The sequence below is a fragment of the Oncorhynchus keta genome, unplaced genomic scaffold (genome assembly GCF_023373465.1).
Source record: "Oncorhynchus keta strain PuntledgeMale-10-30-2019 unplaced genomic scaffold, Oket_V2 Un_contig_13107_pilon_pilon, whole genome shotgun sequence".
In the NCBI taxonomy this organism is placed as follows: Eukaryota; Metazoa; Chordata; class Actinopteri; order Salmoniformes; family Salmonidae; genus Oncorhynchus; species Oncorhynchus keta.
The window spans coordinates 60001-82500 of record NW_026278124.1 but is presented as its reverse complement, the minus strand read 5'-3'; the positions used below and the strand labels follow the sequence as shown (position 1 = coordinate 82500).

At 47.4% G+C, this 22500-nt stretch overlaps 1 protein-coding gene and 1 long non-coding RNA gene across 2 annotated transcripts in view; both read right to left on the bottom strand.

The window, feature by feature from the left end:
* LOC127918086 (uncharacterized) overlaps positions 1-20978 on the bottom strand; it is a 23178-nt gene extending 2200 nt beyond the window's left edge. The window contains exons 1-11 of the long non-coding RNA XR_008098761.1: positions 20962-20978; positions 20080-20313; positions 19845-20006; positions 19526-19598; positions 18738-19290; positions 16687-17080; positions 16451-16606; positions 14249-14326; positions 4325-5500; positions 1558-1967; positions 778-1091 (exon numbers count right to left, since the gene is read on the bottom strand). This is a non-coding gene — a long non-coding RNA (uncharacterized LOC127918086). The remainder of the gene's footprint in view (positions 1-777; positions 1092-1557; positions 1968-4324; positions 5501-14248; positions 14327-16450; positions 16607-16686; positions 17081-18737; positions 19291-19525; positions 19599-19844; positions 20007-20079; positions 20314-20961) is intronic.
* Positions 1-22500, bottom strand: part of LOC127918084 (F-box only protein 10-like) — a 53837-nt gene that overhangs the window by 5371 nt on the left and 25966 nt on the right.

The window sequence follows — 22500 nt, the reverse complement described above, 5'->3', positions numbered from 1 at the left end:
TCTCTCTCTACACCAAGTCACTCAGCTCTGTCATATCCTCACATGGTCTCTCCTATCACTGCTATGAGGATGGACCTCTCCTCTTCTCTCTATAGACCAAGTCACTGGTCATATCCTCACATGGTCTCTCCTATCACTGCTATGAGGATGGACCTCTCCTCTTCTCTCTCTACACCAAGTCACTGGTCATATCCTCACATGGTCTCTCCTATCACTGCTATGAGGATGGACCTCTCCTCTTCTCTCTATAGACCAAGTCACTGGTCATATCCTCACATGGTCTCTCCTATCACTGCTATGAGGATGGACCTCTCCTCTTCTCTCTATAGACCAAGTCACTGGTCATATCATCACATGGTCTCTCCTATCACTGCTATGAGGATGGACCTCTCCTCTTCTCTCTATAGACCAAGTCACTGGTCATATCCTCACATGGTCTCTCCTATCACTGCTATGAGGATGGACCTCTCCTCTTCTCTCTCTACACCAAGTCACTGGTCATATCCTCACATGGTCTCTCCTATCACTGCTATGAGGATGGACCTCTCCTCTTCTCTCTATAGACCAAGTCACTGGTCATATCCTCACATGGTCTCTCCTATCACTGCTATGAGGATGGACCTCTCCTCTTCTCTCTATAGACCAAGTCACTGGTCATATCATCACATGGTCTCTCCTATCACTGCTATGAGGATGGACCTCTCCTCTTCTCTCTATAGACCAAGTCACTGGTCATATCCTCACATGGTCTCTCCTATCACTGCTATGAGGATGGACCTCTCCTCTACTCTCTCTATAGACCAAGTCACTGGTCATATCCTCACATGGTCTCTCCTATCACTGCTATGAGGATGGACCTCTCCTCTTCTCTCTATAGACCAAGTCACTGGTCATATCATCACATGGTCTCTCCTATCACTGCTATGAGGATGGACCTCTCCTCTTCTCTCTCTACACCAAGTCACTGGTCATATCATCACATGGTCTCTCCTATCACTGCTATGAGGATGGACCTCTCCTCTACTCTCTCTACACCAAGTCACTGGTCATATCCTCACATGGTCTCTCCTATCACTGCTATGAGGATGGACCTCTCCTCTACTCTCTATAGACCAAGTCACTGGTCATATCATCACATGGTCTCTCCTATCACTGCTATGAGGATGGACCTCTCCTCTTCTCTCTATAGACCAAGTCACTGGTCATATCCTCACATGGTCTCTCCTATCACTGCTATGAGGATGGACCTCTCCTCTCCTCTCTATAGACCAAGTCACTGGTCATATCCTCACATGGTCTCTCCTATCACTGCTATGAGGATGGACCTCTCCTCTTCTCTCTATAGACCAAGTCACTGGTCATATCCTCACATGGTCTCTCCTATCACTGCTATGAGGATGGACCTCTCCTCTTCTCTCTATAGACCAAGTCACTGGTCATATCCTCACATGGTCTCTCCTATCACTGCTATGAGGATGGACCTCTCCTCTACTCTCTACACCAAGTCACTGGTCATATCCTCACATGGTCTCTCCTATCACTGCTATGAGGATGGACCTCTCCTCTCCTCTCTATAGACCAAGTCACTGGTCATATCCTCACATGGTCTCTCCTATCACTGCTATGAGGATGGACCTCTACTCTCCTCTCTCTATAGACCAAGTCACTCAGCTCTGTCATATCCTCACATGGTCTCTCCTATCACTGCTATGAGGATGGACCTCTCCTCTTCTCTCTCTACACCAAGTCACTCAGCTCTGTCATATCCTCACATGGTCTCTCCTATCACTGCTATGAGGATGGACCTCTCCTCTTCTCTCTCTACACCAAGTCACTGGTCATATCCTCACATGGTCTCTCCTATCACTGCTATGAGGATGTACCTCTCCTCTTCTCTCTCTACACCAAGTCACTCAGCTCTGTCATATCCTCACATGGTCTCTCCTATCACTGCTATGAGGATGGACCTCTCCTCTTCTCTCTATAGACCAAGTCACTGGTCATATCATCACATGGTCTCTCCTATCACTGCTATGAGGATGGACCTCTCCTCTTCTCTCTATAGACCAAGTCACTGGTCATATCCTCACATGGTCTCTCCTATCACTGCTATGAGGATGGACCTCTCCTCTCCTCTCTATAGACCAAGTCACTGGTCATATCATCACATGGTCTCTCCTATCACTGCTATGAGGATGGACCTCTCCTCTTCTCTCTCTACACCAAGTCACTGGTCATATCCTCACATGGTCTCTCCTATCACTGCTATGAGGATGGACCTCTCCTCTCCTCTCTATAGACCAAGTCACTGGTCATATCATCACATGGTCTCTCCTATCACTGCTATGAGGATGGACCTCTCCTCTACTCTCTCTATAGACCAAGTCACTGGTCATATCATCACATGGTCTCTCCTATCACTGCTATGAGGATGGACCTCTCCTCTTCTCTCTCTACACCAAGTCACTGGTCATATCCTCACATGGTCTCTCCTATCACTGCTATGAGGATGGACCTCTCCTCTTCTCTCTCTATAGACCAAGTCACTGGTCATATCCTCACATGGTCTCTCCTATCACTGCTATGAGGATGGACCTCTCCTCTCCTCTCTATAGACCAAGTCACTGGTCATATCATCACATGGTCTCTCCTATCACTGCTATGAGGATGGACCTCTCCTCTTCTCTCTCTACACCAAGTCACTGGTCATATCCTCACATGGTCTCTCCTATCACTGCTATGAGGATGGACCTCTCCTCTTCTCTCTCTATAGACCAAGTCACTGGTCATATCATCACATGGTCTCTCCTATCACTGCTATGAGGATGGACCTCTCCTCTTCTCTCTATAGACCAAGTCACTGGTCATATCCTCACATGGTCTCTCCTATCACTGCTATGAGGATGGACCTCTCCTCTCCTCTCTATAGACCAAGTCACTGGTCATATCCTCACATGGTCTCTCCTATCACTGCTATGAGGATGGACCTCTCCTCTTCTCTCTCTACACCAAGTCACTGGTCATATCCTCACATGGTCTCTCCTATCACTGCTATGAGGATGGACCTCTCCTCTCCTCTCTATAGACCAAGTCACTGGTCATATCCTCACATGGTCTCTCCTATCACTGCTATGAGGATGGACCTCTCCTCTTCTCTCTATAGACCAAGTCACTGGTCATATCCTCACATGGTCTCTCCTATCACTGCTATGAGGATGGACCTCTCCTCTCCTCTCTATAGACCAAGTCACTGGTCATATCCTCACATGGTCTCTCCTATCACTGCTATGAGGATGGACCTCTCCTCTCCTCTCTCTCTATAGACCAAGTCACTGGTCATATCCTCACATGGTCTCTCCTATCACTGCTATGAGGATGGACCTCTCCTCTCCTCTCTATAGACCAAGTCACTGGTCATATCCTCACATGGTCTCTCCTATCACTGCTATGAGGATGGACCTCTACTCTTCTCTCTCTACACCAAGTCACTGGTCATATCCTCACATGGTCTCTCCTATCACTGCTATGAGGATGGACCTCTCCTCTTCTCTCTATAGACCAAGTCACTGGTCATATCCTCACATGGTCTCTCCTATCACTGCTATGAGGATGGACCTCTCCTCTCCTCTCTATAGACCAAGTCACTGGTCATATCATCACATGGTCTCTCCTATCACTGCTATGAGGATGGACCTCTCCTCTTCTCTCTCTATAGACCAAGTCACTGGTCATATCATCACATGGTCTCTCCTATCACTGCTATGAGGATGGACCTCTCCTCTTCTCTCTCTATAGACCAAGTCACTGGTCATATCATCACATGGTCTCTCCTATCACTGCTATGAGGATGGACCTCTCCTCTCCTCTCTATAGACCAAGTCACTGGTCATATCATCACATGGTCTCTCCTATCACTGCTATGAGGATGGACCTCTCCTCTTCTCTCTCTATAGACCAAGTCACTGGTCATATCATCACATGGTCTCTCCTATCACTGCTATGAGGATGGACCTCTCCTCTTCTCTCTCTATAGACCAAGTCACTGGTCATATCATCACATGGTCTCTCCTATCACTGCTATGAGGATGGACCTCTCCTCTCCATAGACCAAGTCACTGGTCATATCATCACATGGTCTCTCCTATCACTGCTATGAGGATGGACCTCTCCTCTTCTCTCTCTATAGACCAAGTCACTGGTCATATCATCACATGGTCTCTCCTATCACTGCTATGAGGATGGACCTCTCCTCTTCTCTCTCTATAGACCAAGTCACTGGTCATATCATCACATGGTCTCTCCTATCACTGCTATGAGGATGGACCTCTCCTCTACTCTCTATAGACCAAGTCACTGGTCATATCCTCACATGGTCTCTCCTATCACTGCTATGAGGATGGACCTCTCCTCTTCTCTCTCTACACCAAGTCACTCAGCTCTGTCATATCCTCACATGGTCTCTCCTATCACTGCTATGAGGATGGACCTCTCCTCTTCTCTCTATAGACCAAGTCACTGGTCATATCCTCACATGGTCTCTCCTATCACTGCTATGAGGATGGACCTCTCCTCTTCTCTCTCTACACCAAGTCACTGGTCATATCCTCACATGGTCTCTCCTATCACTGCTATGAGGATGGACCTCTCCTCTTCTCTCTATAGACCAAGTCACTGGTCATATCCTCACATGGTCTCTCCTATCACTGCTATGAGGATGGACCTCTCCTCTTCTCTCTATAGACCAAGTCACTGGTCATATCCTCACATGGTCTCTCCTATCACTGCTATGAGGATGGACCTCTCCTCTTCTCTCTATAGACCAAGTCACTGGTCATATCCTCACATGGTCTCTCCTATCACTGCTATGAGGATGGACCTCTCCTCTTCTCTCTCTACACCAAGTCACTGGTCATATCCTCACATGGTCTCTCCTATCACTGCTATGAGGATGGACCTCTCCTCTTCTCTCTATAGACCAAGTCACTGGTCATATCCTCACATGGTCTCTCCTATCACTGCTATGAGGATGGACCTCTCCTCTTCTCTCTATAGACCAAGTCACTGGTCATATCATCACATGGTCTCTCCTATCACTGCTATGAGGATGGACCTCTCCTCTTCTCTCTATAGACCAAGTCACTGGTCATATCCTCACATGGTCTCTCCTATCACTGCTATGAGGATGGACCTCTCCTCTCCTCTCTATAGACCAAGTCACTGGTCATATCATCACATGGTCTCTCCTATCACTGCTATGAGGATGGACCTCTACTCTTCTCTCTATAGACCAAGTCACTGGTCATATCATCACATGGTCTCTCCTATCACTGCTATGAGGATGGACCTCTCCTCTTCTCTCTCTACACCAAGTCACTGGTCATATCATCACATGGTCTCTCCTATCACTGCTATGAGGATGGACCTCTCCTCTACTCTCTCTACACCAAGTCACTGGTCATATCCTCACATGGTCTCTCCTATCACTGCTATGAGGATGGACCTCTCCTCTACTCTCTATAGACCAAGTCACTGGTCATATCATCACATGGTCTCTCCTATCACTGCTATGAGGATGGACCTCTCCTCTTCTCTCTATAGACCAAGTCACTGGTCATATCCTCACATGGTCTCTCCTATCACTGCTATGAGGATGGACCTCTCCTCTCCTCTCTATAGACCAAGTCACTGGTCATATCCTCACATGGTCTCTCCTATCACTGCTATGAGGATGGACCTCTCCTCTCCTCTCTATAGACCAAGTCACTGGTCATATCATCACATGGTCTCTCCTATCACTGCTATGAGGATGGACCTCTCCTCTTCTCTCTCTACACCAAGTCACTGGTCATATCCTCACATGGTCTCTCCTATCACTGCTATGAGGATGGACCTCTCCTCTACTCTCTCTACACCAAGTCACTGGTCATATCCTCACATGGTCTCTCCTATCACTGCTATGAGGATGGACCTCTCCTCTCCTCTCTATAGACCAAGTCACTGGTCATATCCTCACATGGTCTCTCTTATCACTGCTATGAGGATGGACCTCTACTCTCCTCTCTCTATAGACCAAGTCACTGCTCTGTCATCCTCACATGGTCTCTCCTATCACTGCTATGAGGATGGACCTCTCCTCTTCTCTCTCTACACCAAGTCACTCAGCTCTGTCATATCCTCACATGGTCTCTCCTATCACTGCTATGAGGATGGACCTCTCCTCTTCTCTCTCTACACCAAGTCACTGGTCATATCCTCACATGGTCTCTCCTATCACTGCTATGAGGATGGACCTCTCCTCTTCTCTCTCTACACCAAGTCACTGGTCATATCCTCACATGGTCTCTCCTATCACTGCTATGAGGATGTACCTCTCCTCTTCTCTCTCTACACCAAGTCACTGGTCTGTCATATCCTCACATGGTCTCTCCTATCACTGCTATGAGGATGGACCTCTCCTCTTCTCTCTCTACACCAAGTCACTGGTCATATCCTCACATGGTCTCTCCTATCACTGCTATGAGGATGGACCTCTCCTCTTCTCTCTATAGACCAAGTCACTGGTCATATCCTCACATGGTCTCTCCTATCACTGCTATGAGGATGGACCTCTCCTCTTCTCTCTCTACACCAAGTCACTGGTCATATCCTCACATGGTCTCTCCTATCACTGCTATGAGGATGGACCTCTCCTCTTCTCTCTCTACACCAAGTCACTGGTCATATCCTCACATGGTCTCTCCTATCACTGCTATGAGGATGGACCTCTCCTCTTCTCTCTCTACACCAAGTCACTGGTCATATCCTCACATGGTCTCTCCTATCACTGCTATGAGGATGGACCTCTCCTCTCTCTCTCTACACCAAGTCACTGGTCATATCCTCACATGGTCTCTCCTATCACTGCTATGAGGATGGACCTCTCCTCTTCTCTCTCTACACCAAGTCACTGGTCATATCCTCACATGGTCTCTCCTATCACTGCTATGAGGATGGACCTCTCCTCTTCTCTCTCTACACCAAGTCACTGGTCATATCCTCACATGGTCTCTCCTATCACTGCTATGAGGATGGACCTCTCCTCTCCTCTCTATAGACCAAGTCACTGGTCATATCCTCACATGGTCTCTCCTATCACTGCTATGAGGATGGACCTCTCCTCTTCTCTCTATAGACCAAGTCACTGGTCATATCCTCACATGGTCTCTCCTATCACTGCTATGAGGATGGACCTCTCCTCTCCTCTCTCTACACCAAGTCACTGGTCATATCCTCACATGGTCTCTCCTATCACTGCTATGAGGATGGACCTCTCCTCTCCTCTCTCTACACCAAGTCACTGGTCATATCCTCACATGGTCTCTCCTATCACTGCTATGAGGATGGACCTCTCCTCTTCTCTCTCTACACCAAGTCACTCAGCTCTGTCATATCCTCACATGGTCTCTCCTATCACTGCTATGAGGATGGACCTCTACTCTCCTCTCTCTACACCAAGTCACTGGTCATATCCTCACATGGTCTCTCCTATCACTGCTATGAGGATGGACCTCTACTCTCCTCTCTCTACACCAAGTCACTGGTCATATCCTCACATGGTCTCTCCTATCACTGCTATGAGGATGGACCTCTCCTCTCCTCTCTCTACACCAAGTCACTGGTCATATCCTCACATGGTCTCTCCTATCACTGCTATGAGGATGGACCTCTCCTCTCCTCTCTCTACACCAAGTCACTGGTCATATCCTCACATGGTCTCTCCTATCACTGCTATGAGGATGGACCTCTACTCTCCTCTCTCTACACCAAGTCACTGGTCATATCCTCACATGGTCTCTCCTATCACTGCTATGAGGATGGACCTCTCCTCTCCTCTCTATAGACCAAGTCACTGGTCATATCATCACATGGTCTCTCCTATCACTGCTATGAGGATGGACCTCTCCTCTCCTCTCTATAGACCAAGTCACTGGTCATATCATCACATGGTCTCTCCTATCACTGCTATGAGGATGGACCTCTCCTCTCCTCTCTATAGACCAAGTCACTGGTCATATCCTCACATGGTCTCTCCTATCACTGCTATGAGGATGGACCTCTCCTCTTCTCTCTCTACACCAAGTCACTCAGCTCTGTCATATCCTCACATGGTCTCTCCTATCACTGCTATGAGGATGGACCTCTCCTCTCCTCTCTATAGACCAAGTCACTGGTCATATCCTCACATGGTCTCTCCTATCACTGCTATGAGGATGGACCTCTACTCTTCTCTCTCTACACCAAGTCACTGGTCATATCCTCACATGGTCTCTCCTATCACTGCTATGAGGATGGACCTCTCCTCTTCTCTCTCTACACCAAGTCACTGGTCATATCCTCACATGGTCTCTCCTATCACTGCTATGAGGATGGACCTCTCCTCTTCTCTCTCTACACCAAGTCACTCAGCTCTGTCATATCCTCACATGGTCTCTCCTATCACTGCTATGAGGATGGACCTCTCCTCTTCTCTCTCTACACCAAGTCACTCAGCTCTGTCATATCCTCACATGGTCTCTCCTATCACTGCTATGAGGAGGGACCTCTCCTCTACTCTCTCTATAGACCAAGTCACTGGTCATATCCTCACATGGTCTCTCCTATCACTGCTATGAGGATGGACCTCTCCTCTTCTCTCTCTACACCAAGTCACTGGTCATATCCTCACATGGTCTCTCCTATCACTGCTATGAGGATGGACCTCTCCTCTTCTCTCTCTATAGACCAAGTCACTGGTCATATCATCACATGGTCTCTCCTATCACTGCTATGAGGATGGACCTCTCCTCTCTCTCTCTACACCAAGTCACTGGTCATATCCTCACATGGTCTCTCCTATCACTGCTATGAGGATGGACCTCTCCTCTTCTCTCTCTATAGACCAAGTCACTGGTCATATCATCACATGGTCTCTCCTATCACTGCTATGAGGATGGACCTCTCCTCTACTCTCTATAGACCAAGTCACTGGTCATATCCTCACATGGTCTCTCCTATCACTGCTATGAGGATGGACCTCTCCTCTACTCTCTATAGACCAAGTCACTGGTCATATCCTCACATGGTCTCTCCTATCACTGCTATGAGGATGGACCTCTCCTCTCCTCTCTATAGACCAAGTCACTGGTCATATCCTCACATGGTCTCTCCTATCACTGCTATGAGGATGGACCTCTCCTCTCCTCTCTATAGACCAAGTCACTGGTCATATCCTCACATGGTCTCTCCTATCACTGCTATGAGGATGGACCTCTCCTCTCCTCTCTATAGACCAAGTCACTGGTCATATCCTCACATGGTCTCTCCTATCACTGCTATGAGGATGGACCTCTCCTCTCCTCTCTATAGACCAAGTCACTGGTCATATCATCACATGGTCTCTCCTATCACTGCTATGAGGATGGACCTCTCCTCTACTCTCTATAGACCAAGTCACTGGTCATATCATCACATGGTCTCTCCTATCACTGCTATGAGGATGGACCTCTCCTCTTCTCTCTATAGACCAAGTCACTGGTCATATCCTCACATGGTCTCTCCTATCACTGCTATGAGGATGGACCTCTCCTCTCCTCTCTATAGACCAAGTCACTGGTCATATCCTCACATGGTCTCTCCTATCACTGCTATGAGGATGGACCTCTCCTCTCCTCTCTATAGACCAAGTCACTGGTCATATCCTCACATGGTCTCTCCTATCACTGCTATGAGGATGGACCTCTCCTCTTCTCTCTCTACACCAAGTCACTGGTCATATCCTCACATGGTCTCTCCTATCACTGCTATGAGGATGGACCTCTCCTCTCCTCTCTATAGACCAAGTCACTGGTCATATCCTCACATGGTCTCTCCTATCACTGCTATGAGGATGGACCTCTCCTCCTCTCTCTATAGACCAAGTCACTGCTCTGTCATATCCTCACATGGTCTCTCCTATCACTGCTATGAGGATGGACCTCTCCTCTTCTCTCTATAGACCAAGTCACTGGTCATATCCTCACATGGTCTCTCCTATCACTGCTATGAGGATGGACCTCTCCTCTACTCTCTACACCAAGTCACTGGTCATATCCTCACATGGTCTCTCCTATCACTGCTATGAGGATGGACCTCTCCTCTTCTCTCTCTACACCAAGTCACTCAGCTCTGTCATATCCTCACATGGTCTCTCCTATCACTGCTATGAGGATGGACCTCTCCTCTCCTCTCTATAGACCAAGTCACTGGTCATATCATCACATGGTCTCTCCTATCACTGCTATGAGGATGGACCTCTCCTCTCCTCTCTATAGACCAAGTCACTGGTCATATCATCACATGGTCTCTCCTATCACTGCTATGAGGATGGACCTCTCCTCTCCTCTCTATAGACCAAGTCACTGGTCATATCCTCACATGGTCTCTCCTATCACTGCTATGAGGATGGACCTCTCCTCTTCTCTCTCTACACCAAGTCACTCAGCTCTGTCATATCCTCACATGGTCTCTCCTATCACTGCTATGAGGATGGACCTCTCCTCTCCTCTCTATAGACCAAGTCACTGGTCATATCCTCACATGGTCTCTCCTATCACTGCTATGAGGATGGACCTCTCCTCTTCTCTCTCTACACCAAGTCACTGGTCATATCCTCACATGGTCTCTCCTATCACTGCTATGAGGATGGACCTCTCCTCTTCTCTCTCTACACCAAGTCACTGGTCATATCCTCACATGGTCTCTCCTATCACTGCTATGAGGATGGACCTCTCCTCTTCTCTCTCTACACCAAGTCACTGCTCTGTCATATCCTCACATGGTCTCTCCTATCACTGCTATGAGGATGGACCTCTCCTCTTCTCTCTCTACACCAAGTCACTGCTCTGTCATATCCTCACATGGTCTCTCCTATCACTGCTATGAGGATGGACCTCTCCTCTTCTCTCTATAGACCAAGTCACTGGTCATATCCTCACATGGTCTCTCCTATCACTGCTATGAGGATGGACCTCTCCTCTACTCTCTCTATAGACCAAGTCACTGGTCATATCCTCACATGGTCTCTCCTATCACTGCTATGAGGATGGACCTCTCCTCTTCTCTCTCTACACCAAGTCACTGGTCATATCCTCACATGGTCTCTCCTATCACTGCTATGAGGATGGACCTCTCCTCTTCTCTCTCTATAGACCAAGTCACTGGTCATATCATCACATGGTCTCTCCTATCACTGCTATGAGGATGGACCTCTCCTCTCCTCTCTCTACACCAAGTCACTGGTCATATCCTCACATGGTCTCTCCTATCACTGCTATGAGGATGGACCTCTCCTCTTCTCTCTCTATAGACCAAGTCACTGGTCATATCATCACATGGTCTCTCCTATCACTGCTATGAGGATGGACCTCTCCTCTACTCTCTATAGACCAAGTCACTGGTCATATCCTCACATGGTCTCTCCTATCACTGCTATGAGGATGGACCTCTCCTCTACTCTCTATAGACCAAGTCACTGGTCATATCCTCACATGGTCTCTCCTATCACTGCTATGAGGATGGACCTCTCCTCTCCTCTCTATAGACCAAGTCACTGGTCATATCCTCACATGGTCTCTCCTATCACTGCTATGAGGATGGACCTCTCCTCTCCTCTCTATAGACCAAGTCACTGGTCATATCCTCACATGGTCTCTCCTATCACTGCTATGAGGATGGACCTCTCCTCTCCTCTCTATAGACCAAGTCACTGGTCATATCATCACATGGTCTCTCCTATCACTGCTATGAGGATGGACCTCTCCTCTACTCTCTATAGACCAAGTCACTGGTCATATCATCACATGGTCTCTCCTATCACTGCTATGAGGATGGACCTCTCCTCTTCTCTCTATAGACCAAGTCACTGGTCATATCCTCACATGGTCTCTCCTATCACTGCTATGAGGATGGACCTCTCCTCTCCTCTCTATAGACCAAGTCACTGGTCATATCCTCACATGGTCTCTCCTATCACTGCTATGAGGATGGACCTCTCCTCTCCTCTCTATAGACCAAGTCACTGGTCATATCATCACATGGTCTCTCCTATCACTGCTATGAGGATGGACCTCTCCTCTTCTCTCTCTACACCAAGTCACTGGTCATATCCTCACATGGTCTCTCCTATCACTGCTATGAGGATGGACCTCTCCTCTACTCTCTCTACACCAAGTCACTGGTCATATCCTCACATGGTCTCTCCTATCACTGCTATGAGGATGGACCTCTCCTCTCCTCTCTCTACACCAAGTCACTGGTCATATCCTCACATGGTCTCTCCTATCACTGCTATGAGGATGGACCTCTCCTCTCCTCTCTATAGACCAAGTCACTGGTCATATCATCACATGGTCTCTCCTATCACTGCTATGAGGATGGACCTCTCCTCTCCTCTCTATAGACCAAGTCACTGGTCATATCCACATGGTCTCTCCTATCACTGCTATGAGGATGGACCTCTCCTCTCCTCTCTATAGACCAAGTCACTGGTCATATCCTCACATGGTCTCTCCTATCACTGCTATGAGGATGGACCTCTCCTCTTCTCTCTCTACACCAAGTCACTCAGCTCTGTCATATCCTCACATGGTCTCTCCTATCACTGCTATGAGGATGGACCTCTCCTCTCCTCTCTATAGACCAAGTCACTGGTCATATCCTCACATGGTCTCTCCTATCACTGCTATGAGGATGGACCTCTCCTCTTCTCTCTCTACACCAAGTCACTGGTCATATCCTCACATGGTCTCTCCTATCACTGCTATGAGGATGGACCTCTCCTCTTCTCTCTCTACACCAAGTCACTGGTCATATCCTCACATGGTCTCTCCTATCACTGCTATGAGGATGGACCTCTCCTCTTCTCTCTCTACACCAAGTCACTCAGCTCTGTCATATCCTCACATGGTCTCTCCTATCACTGCTATGAGGATGGACCTCTCCTCTTCTCTCTCTACACCAAGTCACTGCTCTGTCATATCCTCACATGGTCTCTCCTATCACTGCTATGAGGATGGACCTCTCCTCTACTCTCTCTATAGACCAAGTCACTGGTCATATCCTCACATGGTCTCTCCTATCACTGCTATGAGGATGGACCTCTCCTCTTCTCTCTCTACACCAAGTCACTGGTCATATCCTCACATGGTCTCTCCTATCACTGCTATGAGGATGGACCTCTCCTCTTCTCTCTCTATAGACCAAGTCACTGGTCATATCATCACATGGTCTCTCCTATCACTGCTATGAGGATGGACCTCTCCTCTCCTCTCTCTACACCAAGTCACTGGTCATATCCTCACATGGTCTCTCCTATCACTGCTATGAGGATGGACCTCTCCTCTTCTCTCTCTATAGACCAAGTCACTGGTCATATCATCACATGGTCTCTCCTATCACTGCTATGAGGATGGACCTCTCCTCTACTCTCTATAGACCAAGTCACTGGTCATATCCTCACATGGTCTCTCCTATCACTGCTATGAGGATGGACCTCTCCTCTACTCTCTATAGACCAAGTCACTGGTCATATCCTCACATGGTCTCTCCTATCACTGCTATGAGGATGGACCTCTCCTCTCCTCTCTATAGACCAAGTCACTGGTCATATCCTCACATGGTCTCTCCTATCACTGCTATGAGGATGGACCTCTCCTCTCCTCTCTATAGACCAAGTCACTGGTCATATCCTCACATGGTCTCTCCTATCACTGCTATGAGGATGGACCTCTCCTCTCCTCTCTATAGACCAAGTCACTGGTCATATCCTCACATGGTCTCTCCTATCACTGCTATGAGGATGGACCTCTCCTCTACTCTCTCTATAGACCAAGTCACTGGTCATATCCTCACATGGTCTCTCCTATCACTGCTATGAGGATGGACCTCTCCTCTACTCTCTATAGACCAAGTCACTGGTCATATCCTCACATGGTCTCTCCTATCACTGCTATGAGGATGGACCTCTCCTCTTCTCTCTATAGACCAAGTCACTGGTCATATCCTCACATGGTCTCTCCTATCACTGCTATGAGGATGGACCTCTCCTCTCCTCTCTATAGACCAAGTCACTGGTCATATCCTCACATGGTCTCTCCTATCACTGCTATGAGGATGGACCTCTCCTCTCCTCTCTATACCAAGTCACTGGTCATATCCTCACATGGTCTCTCCTATCACTGCTATGAGGATGGACCTCTCCTCTACTCTCTCTACACCAAGTCACTGGTCATATCCTCACATGGTCTCTCCTATCACTGCTATGAGGATGGACCTCTCCTCTCCTCTCTATAGACCAAGTCACTGGTCATATCCTCACATGGTCTCTCCTATCACTGCTATGAGGATGGACCTCTCCTCTCCTCTCTCTATAGACCAAGTCACTGGTCATATCCTCACATGGTCTCTCCTATCACTGCTATGAGGATGGACCTCTCCTCTTCTCTCTCTACACCAAGTCACTCAGCTCTGTCATATCCTCACATGGTCTCTCCTATCACTGCTATGAGGATGGACCTCTCCTCTTCTCTCTCTACACCAAGTCACTGGTCATATCCTCACATGGTCTCTCCTATCACTGCTATGAGGATGGACCTCTCCTCTTCTCTCTCTACACCAAGTCACTCAGCTCTGTCATATCCTCACATGGTCTCTCCTATCACTGCTATGAGGATGGACCTCTCCTCTCCTCTCTATAGACCAAGTCACTGGTCATATCCTCACATGGTCTCTCCTATCACTGCTATGAGGATGGACCTCTCCTCTTCTCTCTCTACACCAAGTCACTGGTCATATCCTCACATGGTCTCTCCTATCACTGCTATGAGGATGGACCTCTCCTCTTCTCTCTCTACACCAAGTCACTGGTCATATCCTCACATGGTCTCTCCTATCACTGCTATGAGGATGGACCTCTCCTCTTCTCTCTCTACACCAAGTCACTCAGCTCTGTCATATCCTCACATGGTCTCTCCTATCACTGCTATGAGGATGGACCTCTCCTCTTCTCTCTCTACACCAAGTCACTCAGCTCTGTCATATCCTCACATGGTCTCTCCTATCACTGCTATGAGGATGGACCTCTCCTCTTCTCTCTCTACACCAAGTCACTGCTCTGTCATATCCTCACATGGTCTCTCCTATCACTGCTATGAGGATGGACCTCTCCTCTCTCTCTATAGACCAAGTCACTGGTCATATCCTCACATGGTCTCTCCTATCACTGCTATGAGGATGGACCTCTCCTCTTCTCTCTCTACACCAAGTCACTGGTCATATCCTCACATGGTCTCTCCTATCACTGCTATGAGGATGGACCTCTCCTCTTCTCTCTCTATAGACCAAGTCACTGGTCATATCATCACATGGTCTCTCCTATCACTGCTATGAGGATGGACCTCTCCTCTCCTCTCTCTACACCAAGTCACTGGTCATATCCTCACATGGTCTCTCCTATCACTGCTATGAGGATGGACCTCTCTCTTCTCTCTCTATAGACCAAGTCACTGGTCATATCATCACATGGTCTCTCCTATCACTGCTATGAGGATGGACCTCTCCTCTACTCTCTCTATAGACCAAGTCACTGGTCATATCCTCACATGGTCTCTCCTATCACTGCTATGAGGATGGACCTCTCCTCTCCTCTCTATAGACCAAGTCACTGGTCATATCCTCACATGGTCTCTCCTATCACTGCTATGAGGATGGACCTCTCCTCTTCTCTCTATAGACCAAGTCACTGGTCATATCCTCACATGGTCTCTCCTATCACTGCTATGAGGATGGACCTCTCCTCTCCTCTCTATAGACCAAGTCACTGGTCATATCCTCACATGGTCTCTCCTATCACTGCTATGAGGATGGACCTCTCCTCTCTCTCTCTATAGACCAAGTCACTGGTCATATCATCACATGGTCTCTCCTATCACTGCTATGAGGATGGACCTCTCCTCTACTCTCTATAGACCAAGTCACTGGTCATATCCTCACATGGTCTCTCCTATCACTGCTATGAGGATGGACCTGACCAAGTCACTGGTCATATCCTCACATGGTCTCTCCTATCACTGCTATGAGGATGGACCTCTCCTCTCCTCTCTATAGACCAAGTCACTGGTCATATCCTCACATGGTCTCTCCTATCACTGCTATGAGGATGGACCTCTCCTCTCCTCTCTATAGACCAAGTCACTGGTCATATCCTCACATGGTCTCTCCTATCACTGCTATGAGGATGGACCTCTACTCTCCTCTCTCTACACCAAGTCACTGGTCATATCCTCACATGGTCTCTCCTATCACTGCTATGAGGATGGACCTCTCCTCTTCTCTCTATAGACCAAGTCACTGGTCATATCATCACATGGTCTCTCCTATCACTGCTATGAGGATGGACCTCTCCTCTACTCTCTCTACACCAAGTCACTGGTCATATCCTCACATGGTCTCTCCTATCACTGCTATGAGGATGGACCTCTCCTCTACTCTCTCTACACCAAGTCACTGGTCATATCCTCACATGGTCTCTCCTATCACTGCTATGAGGATGGACCTCTCCTCTACTCTCTCTATAGACCAAGTCACTGGTCATATCATCACATGGTCTCTCCTATCACTGCTATGAGGATGGACCTCTCCTCTACTCTCTCTACACCAAGTCACTGGTCATATCCTCACATGGTCTCTCCTATCACTGCTATGAGGATGGACCTCTCCTCTTCTCTCTCTACACCAAGTCACTGGTCATATCATCACATGGTCTCTCCTATCACTGCTATGAGGATGGACCTCTCCTCTTCTCTCTCTATAGACCAAGTCACTGGTCATATCCTCACATGGTCTCTCCTATCACTGCTATGAGGATGGACCTCTCCTCTACTCTCTATAGACCAAGTCACTGGTCATATCCTCACATGGTCTCTCCTATCACTGCTATGAGGATGGACCTCTCCTCTTCTCTCTCTATAGACCAAGTCACTGGTCATATCCTCACATGGTCTCTCCTATCACTGCTATGAGGATGGACCTCTCCTCTACTCTCTATAGACCAAGTCACTGGTCATATCCTCACATGGTCTCTCCTATCACTGCTATGAGGATGGACCTCTCCTCTCCTCTCTCTACACCAAGTCACTGGTCATATCCTCACATGGTCTCTCCTATCACTGCTATGAGGATGGACCTCTCCTCTTCTCTCTATAGACCAAGTCACTGGTCATATCCTCACATGGTCTCTCCTATCACTGCTATGAGGATGGACCTCTCCTCTTCTCTCTATAGACCAAGTCACTGGTCATATCCTCACATGGTCTCTCCTATCACTGCTATGAGGATGGACCTCTCCTCTACTCTCTATAGACCAAGTCACTGGTCATATCCTCACATGGTCTCTCCTATCACTGCTATGAGGATGGACCTCTCCTCTACTCTCTACACCAAGTCACTGGTCATATCCTCACATGGTCTCTCCTATCACTGCTATGAGGATGGACCTCTCCTCTTCTCTCTCTACACCAAGTCACTGGTCATATCATCACATGGTCTCTCCTATCACTGCTATGAGGATGGACCTCTCCTCTTCTCTCTCTACACCAAGTCACTCAGCTCTGTCATATCATCACATGGTCTCTCCTATCACTGCTATGAGGATGGACCTCTCCTCTTCTCTCTCTACACCAAGTCACTGGTCATATCCTCACATGGTCTCTCCTATCACTGCTATGAGGATGGACCTCTCCTCTTCTCTCTATAGACCAAGTCACTGGTCATATCCTCACATGGTCTCTCCTATCACTGCTATGAGGATGGACCTCTCCTCTCTCTATAGACCAAGTCACTGGTCATATCATCACATGGTCTCTCCTATCACTGCTATGAGGATGGACCTCTCCTCTACTCTCTATAGACCAAGTCACTGGTCATATCCTCACATGGTCTCTCCTATCACTGCTATGAGGATGGACCTCTCCTCTCCTCTCTCTACACCAAGTCACTGGTCATATCCTCACATGGTCTCTCCTATCACTGCTATGAGGATGGACCTCTCCTCTCCTCTCTCTACACCAAGTCACTCAGCTCTGTCATATCCTCACATGGTCTCTCCTATCACTGCTATGAGGATGGACCTCTCCTCTCCTCTCTCTACACCAAGTCACTCAGCTCTGTCATATCCTCACATGGTCTCTCCTATCACTGCTATGAGGATGGACCTCTCCTCTCCTCTCTATAGACCAAGTCACTGGTCATATCATCACATGGTCTCTCCTATCACTGCTATGAGGATGTACCTCTCCTCTTCTCTCTCTACACCAAGTCACTGGTCATATCATCACATGGTCTCTCCTATCACTGCTATGAGGATGGACCTCTCCTCTCCTCTCTCTACATCAAGTCACTCAGCTCTGTCATATCCTCACATGGTCTCTCCTATCACTGCTATGAGGATGGACCTCTCCTCTCCTCTCTATAGACCAAGTCACTGGTCATATCCTCACATGGTCTCTCCTATCACTGCTATGAGGATGGACCTCTCCTCTCCTCTCTATAGACCAAGTCACTGGTCATATCCTCACATGGTCTCTCCTATCACTGCTATGAGGATGGACCTCTCCTCTACTCTCTATAGACCAAGTCACTGGTCATATCCTCACATGGTCTCTCCTATCACTGCTATGAGGATGGACCTCTCCTCTTCTCTCTCTATAGACCAAGTCACTGGTCATATCCTCACATGGTCTCTCCTATCACTGCTATGAGGATGGACCTCTCCTCTACTCTCTATAGACCAAGTCACTGGTCATATCCTCACATGGTCTCTCCTATCACTGCTATGAGGATGGACCTCTCCTCTCCTCTCTCTACACCAAGTCACTGGTCATATCCTCACATGGTCTCTCCTATCACTGCTATGAGGATGGACCTCTACTCTTCTCTCTATAGACCAAGTCACTGGTCATATCCTCACATGGTCTCTCCTATCACTGCTATGAGGATGGACCTCTACTCTTCTCTCTATAGACCAAGTCACTGGTCATATCATCACATGGTCTCTCCTATCACTGCTATGAGGATGGACCTCTCCTCTACTCTCTATAGACCAAGTCACTGGTCATATCCTCACATGGTCTCTCCTATCACTGCTATGAGGATGGACCTCTCCTCTTCTCTCTCTACACCAAGTCACTGGTCATATCATCACATGGTCTCTCCTATCACTGCTATGAGGATGGACCTCTCCTCTACTCTCTCTACACCAAGTCACTCAGCTCTGTCATATCATCACATGGTCTCTCCTATCACTGCTATGAGGATGGACCTCTCCTCTTCTCTCTCTACACCAAGTCACTGGTCATATCATCACATGGTCTCTCCTATCACTGCTATGAGGATGGACCTCTCCTCTTCTCTCTATAGACCAAGTCACTGGTCATATCCTCACATGGTCTCTCCTATCACTGCTATGAGGATGGACCTCTCCTCTCTATAGACCAAGTCACTGGTCATATCATCACATGGTCTCTCCTATCACTGCTATGAGGATGGACCTCTCCTCTACTCTCTATAGACCAAGTCACTCAGCTCTGTCATATCATCACATGGTCTTTCCTATCACTGCTATGAGGATGGACCTCTCCTCTCCTCTCTATAGACCAAGTCACTGGTCATATCATCACATGGTCTCTCCTATCACTGCTATGAGGATGGACCTCTCCTCTACTCTCTATAGACCAAGTCACTCAGCTCTGTCATATCATCACATGGTCTCTCCTATCACTGCTATGAGGATGGACCTCTCCTCTTCTCTCTATAGACCAAGTCACTCAGCTCTGTCATATCATCACATGGTCTCTCCTATCACTGCTATGAGGATGGACCTCTCCTCTACTCTCTCTACACCAAGTCACTGGTCATATCATCACATGGTCTCTCCTATCACTGCTATGAGGATGGACCTCTCCTCTCTCTACACCAAGTCACTGGTCATATCCTCACATGGTCTCTCCTATCACTGCTATGAGGATGGACCTCTCCTCTTCTCTCTCTACACCAAGTCACTGGTCATATCATCACATGGTCTCTCCTATCACTGCTATGAGGATGGACCTCTCCTCTTCTCTCTCTACACCAAGTCACTGGTCATATCATCACATGGTCTCTCCTATCACTGCTATGAGGATGTACCTCTCCTCTTCTCTCTATAGACCAAGTCACTGGTCATATCCTCACATGGTCTCTCCTATCACTGCTATGAGGATGGACCTCTCCTCTCCTCTCTATAGACCAAGTCACTGGTCATATCCTCACATGGTCTCTCCTATCACTGCTATGAGGATGGACCTCTCCTCTTCTCTCTCTACACCAAGTCACTGGTCATATCATCACATGGTCTCTCCTATCACTGCTATGAGGATGGACCTCTCCTCTACTCTCTCTATAGACCAAGTCACTGGTCATATCCTCACATGGTCTCTCCTATCACAGCTATGAGGATGGACCTCTCCTCTCCTCTCTCTATAGACCAAGTCACTGGTCATATCCTCACATGGTCTCTCCTATCACAGCTATGAGGATGGACCTCTCCTCTTCTCTCTCTACACCAAGTCACTCAGCTCTGTCATATCCTCACATGGTCTCTCCTATCACTGCTATGAGGATGGACCTCTCCTCTTCTCTCTCTATAGACCAAGTCACTGGTCATATCCTCACATGGTCTCTCCTATCACAGCTATGAGGATGGACCTCTCCTCTTCTCTCTCTACACCAAGTCACTCAGCTCTGTCATATCATCACATGGTCTCTCCTATCACTGCTATGAGGATGGACCTCTCCTCTTCTCTCTCTACACCAAGTCACTCAGCTCTGTCATATCCTCACATGGTCTCTCCTATCACTGCTATGAGGATGGACCTCTCCTCTACTCTCTACACCAAGTCACTGGTCATATCCTCACATAGGGCTGGGCGATATGGCCAAAATATTATATCACGGTACTTGAAATAAATAAAACAATGAATTGACGGTATTTTATGTTTTTTTTTATCATACAAGTTGTACATGTGCTTTATGAGTTGTGGTTGACCCTTGGGTGGCAACACTCTAAGTGATTTCAATGTGTATTTCTCCATTCTGATTGGGTTGAAGTTTAATTGGGTTGAAGTTTAATTGGGATGAAGTTTAATTGGGATGAAGTTTAATTGAACAGTATAAAACCAAAACAAACCAAAAAAATCATTTTTTATTTTTCAATTTCTGCATTTGAGATCACTTCCACATTGCCACGTAGAGCTGCACGATATGGGCAAGTCCCCTGGGCCTTCTTTTCAACCAAATGTTACAATTTAGAGCAAAACACTTGTGTTAACTGTTGGAATCATGGGAATATAATGTCTATTCTAATTGTTTTGGTTAGAATATAAGTGGGCACTTTTATTACAGTGTTGTTGGACATGACAACGAATGAAAATGCCAGGGAGAAGTTATTATTGTGACAGGGTAGGAACTAATGTGTTAATAGTTGTTTCCCAGGGGGACCCTATAATCTTTGGCAACATTGAATGTTTTCTCTCAGCTACTTCATGTAAAGCTAACTGATTCTTGCTTTGCGTTTTTACCTCTTTAAAATGTAGAAGACACTGTTGCACAAACAACATGATAATTAAGGTCTACACAATCACTGGTATTATCAGGCTTGTACTAGCTAATTACACTTGTTCTGACTCAGTACATTTATTAGCTAGCGATTAGCATTAGCGGCTAACAAGATTTAGCAACAACTTGCTAAGAAAAGGCAAACTCTAGGTGTTAGCAGATGTAAGAAACGCAAGCTAATAGTCTCATTCTAGAAGACTAGTAGATGTATATTTAAGAAGCAAAAGTGACAACTGCATCGTTGTCATTAACAGTGTTGTTTGTGTGTGTTGTTGACTATGCAGACTGAACACAAGTGTCTCCTGGTTGAGGAACATCAAACGAGCTCTTTGAGTGACAGGGGGGCGTGGCTAGGTCTGTGTGGAAAGCGGCATAGAGAGACGGGAGAGAAGTAAACTACAAAGACAAATGGACGTTACAACTCTGCGTATCACATTTAACTAACCAAACATTCAAATGCCGGTATAGAAGGTAAAGTTAAAAACTCAAACCAGTCAGACCTATCACTGCTATGATGATGACACTCAACGACTCTTCTCTCTCTCCCTCCCACAGCGTTTACAGTGTCTCCTCCATTGTGGCTCTACAGTGTCTAGTCTCTCCTCCATTGTGGCTCTTCAGTGTCTCCACCATTGTGGCTCTACAGTGTCTACAGTCTCTCCTCCATTGTGGCTCTACAGTGTCTACAGTCTCTCCTCCATTGTGGCTCTACAGTGTCTACAGTGTCTCCTCCATTGTGGCTCTACAGTGTCTACAGTCTCACCTCCATTGTGGCTCTACAGTGTCTACAGTCTCTCC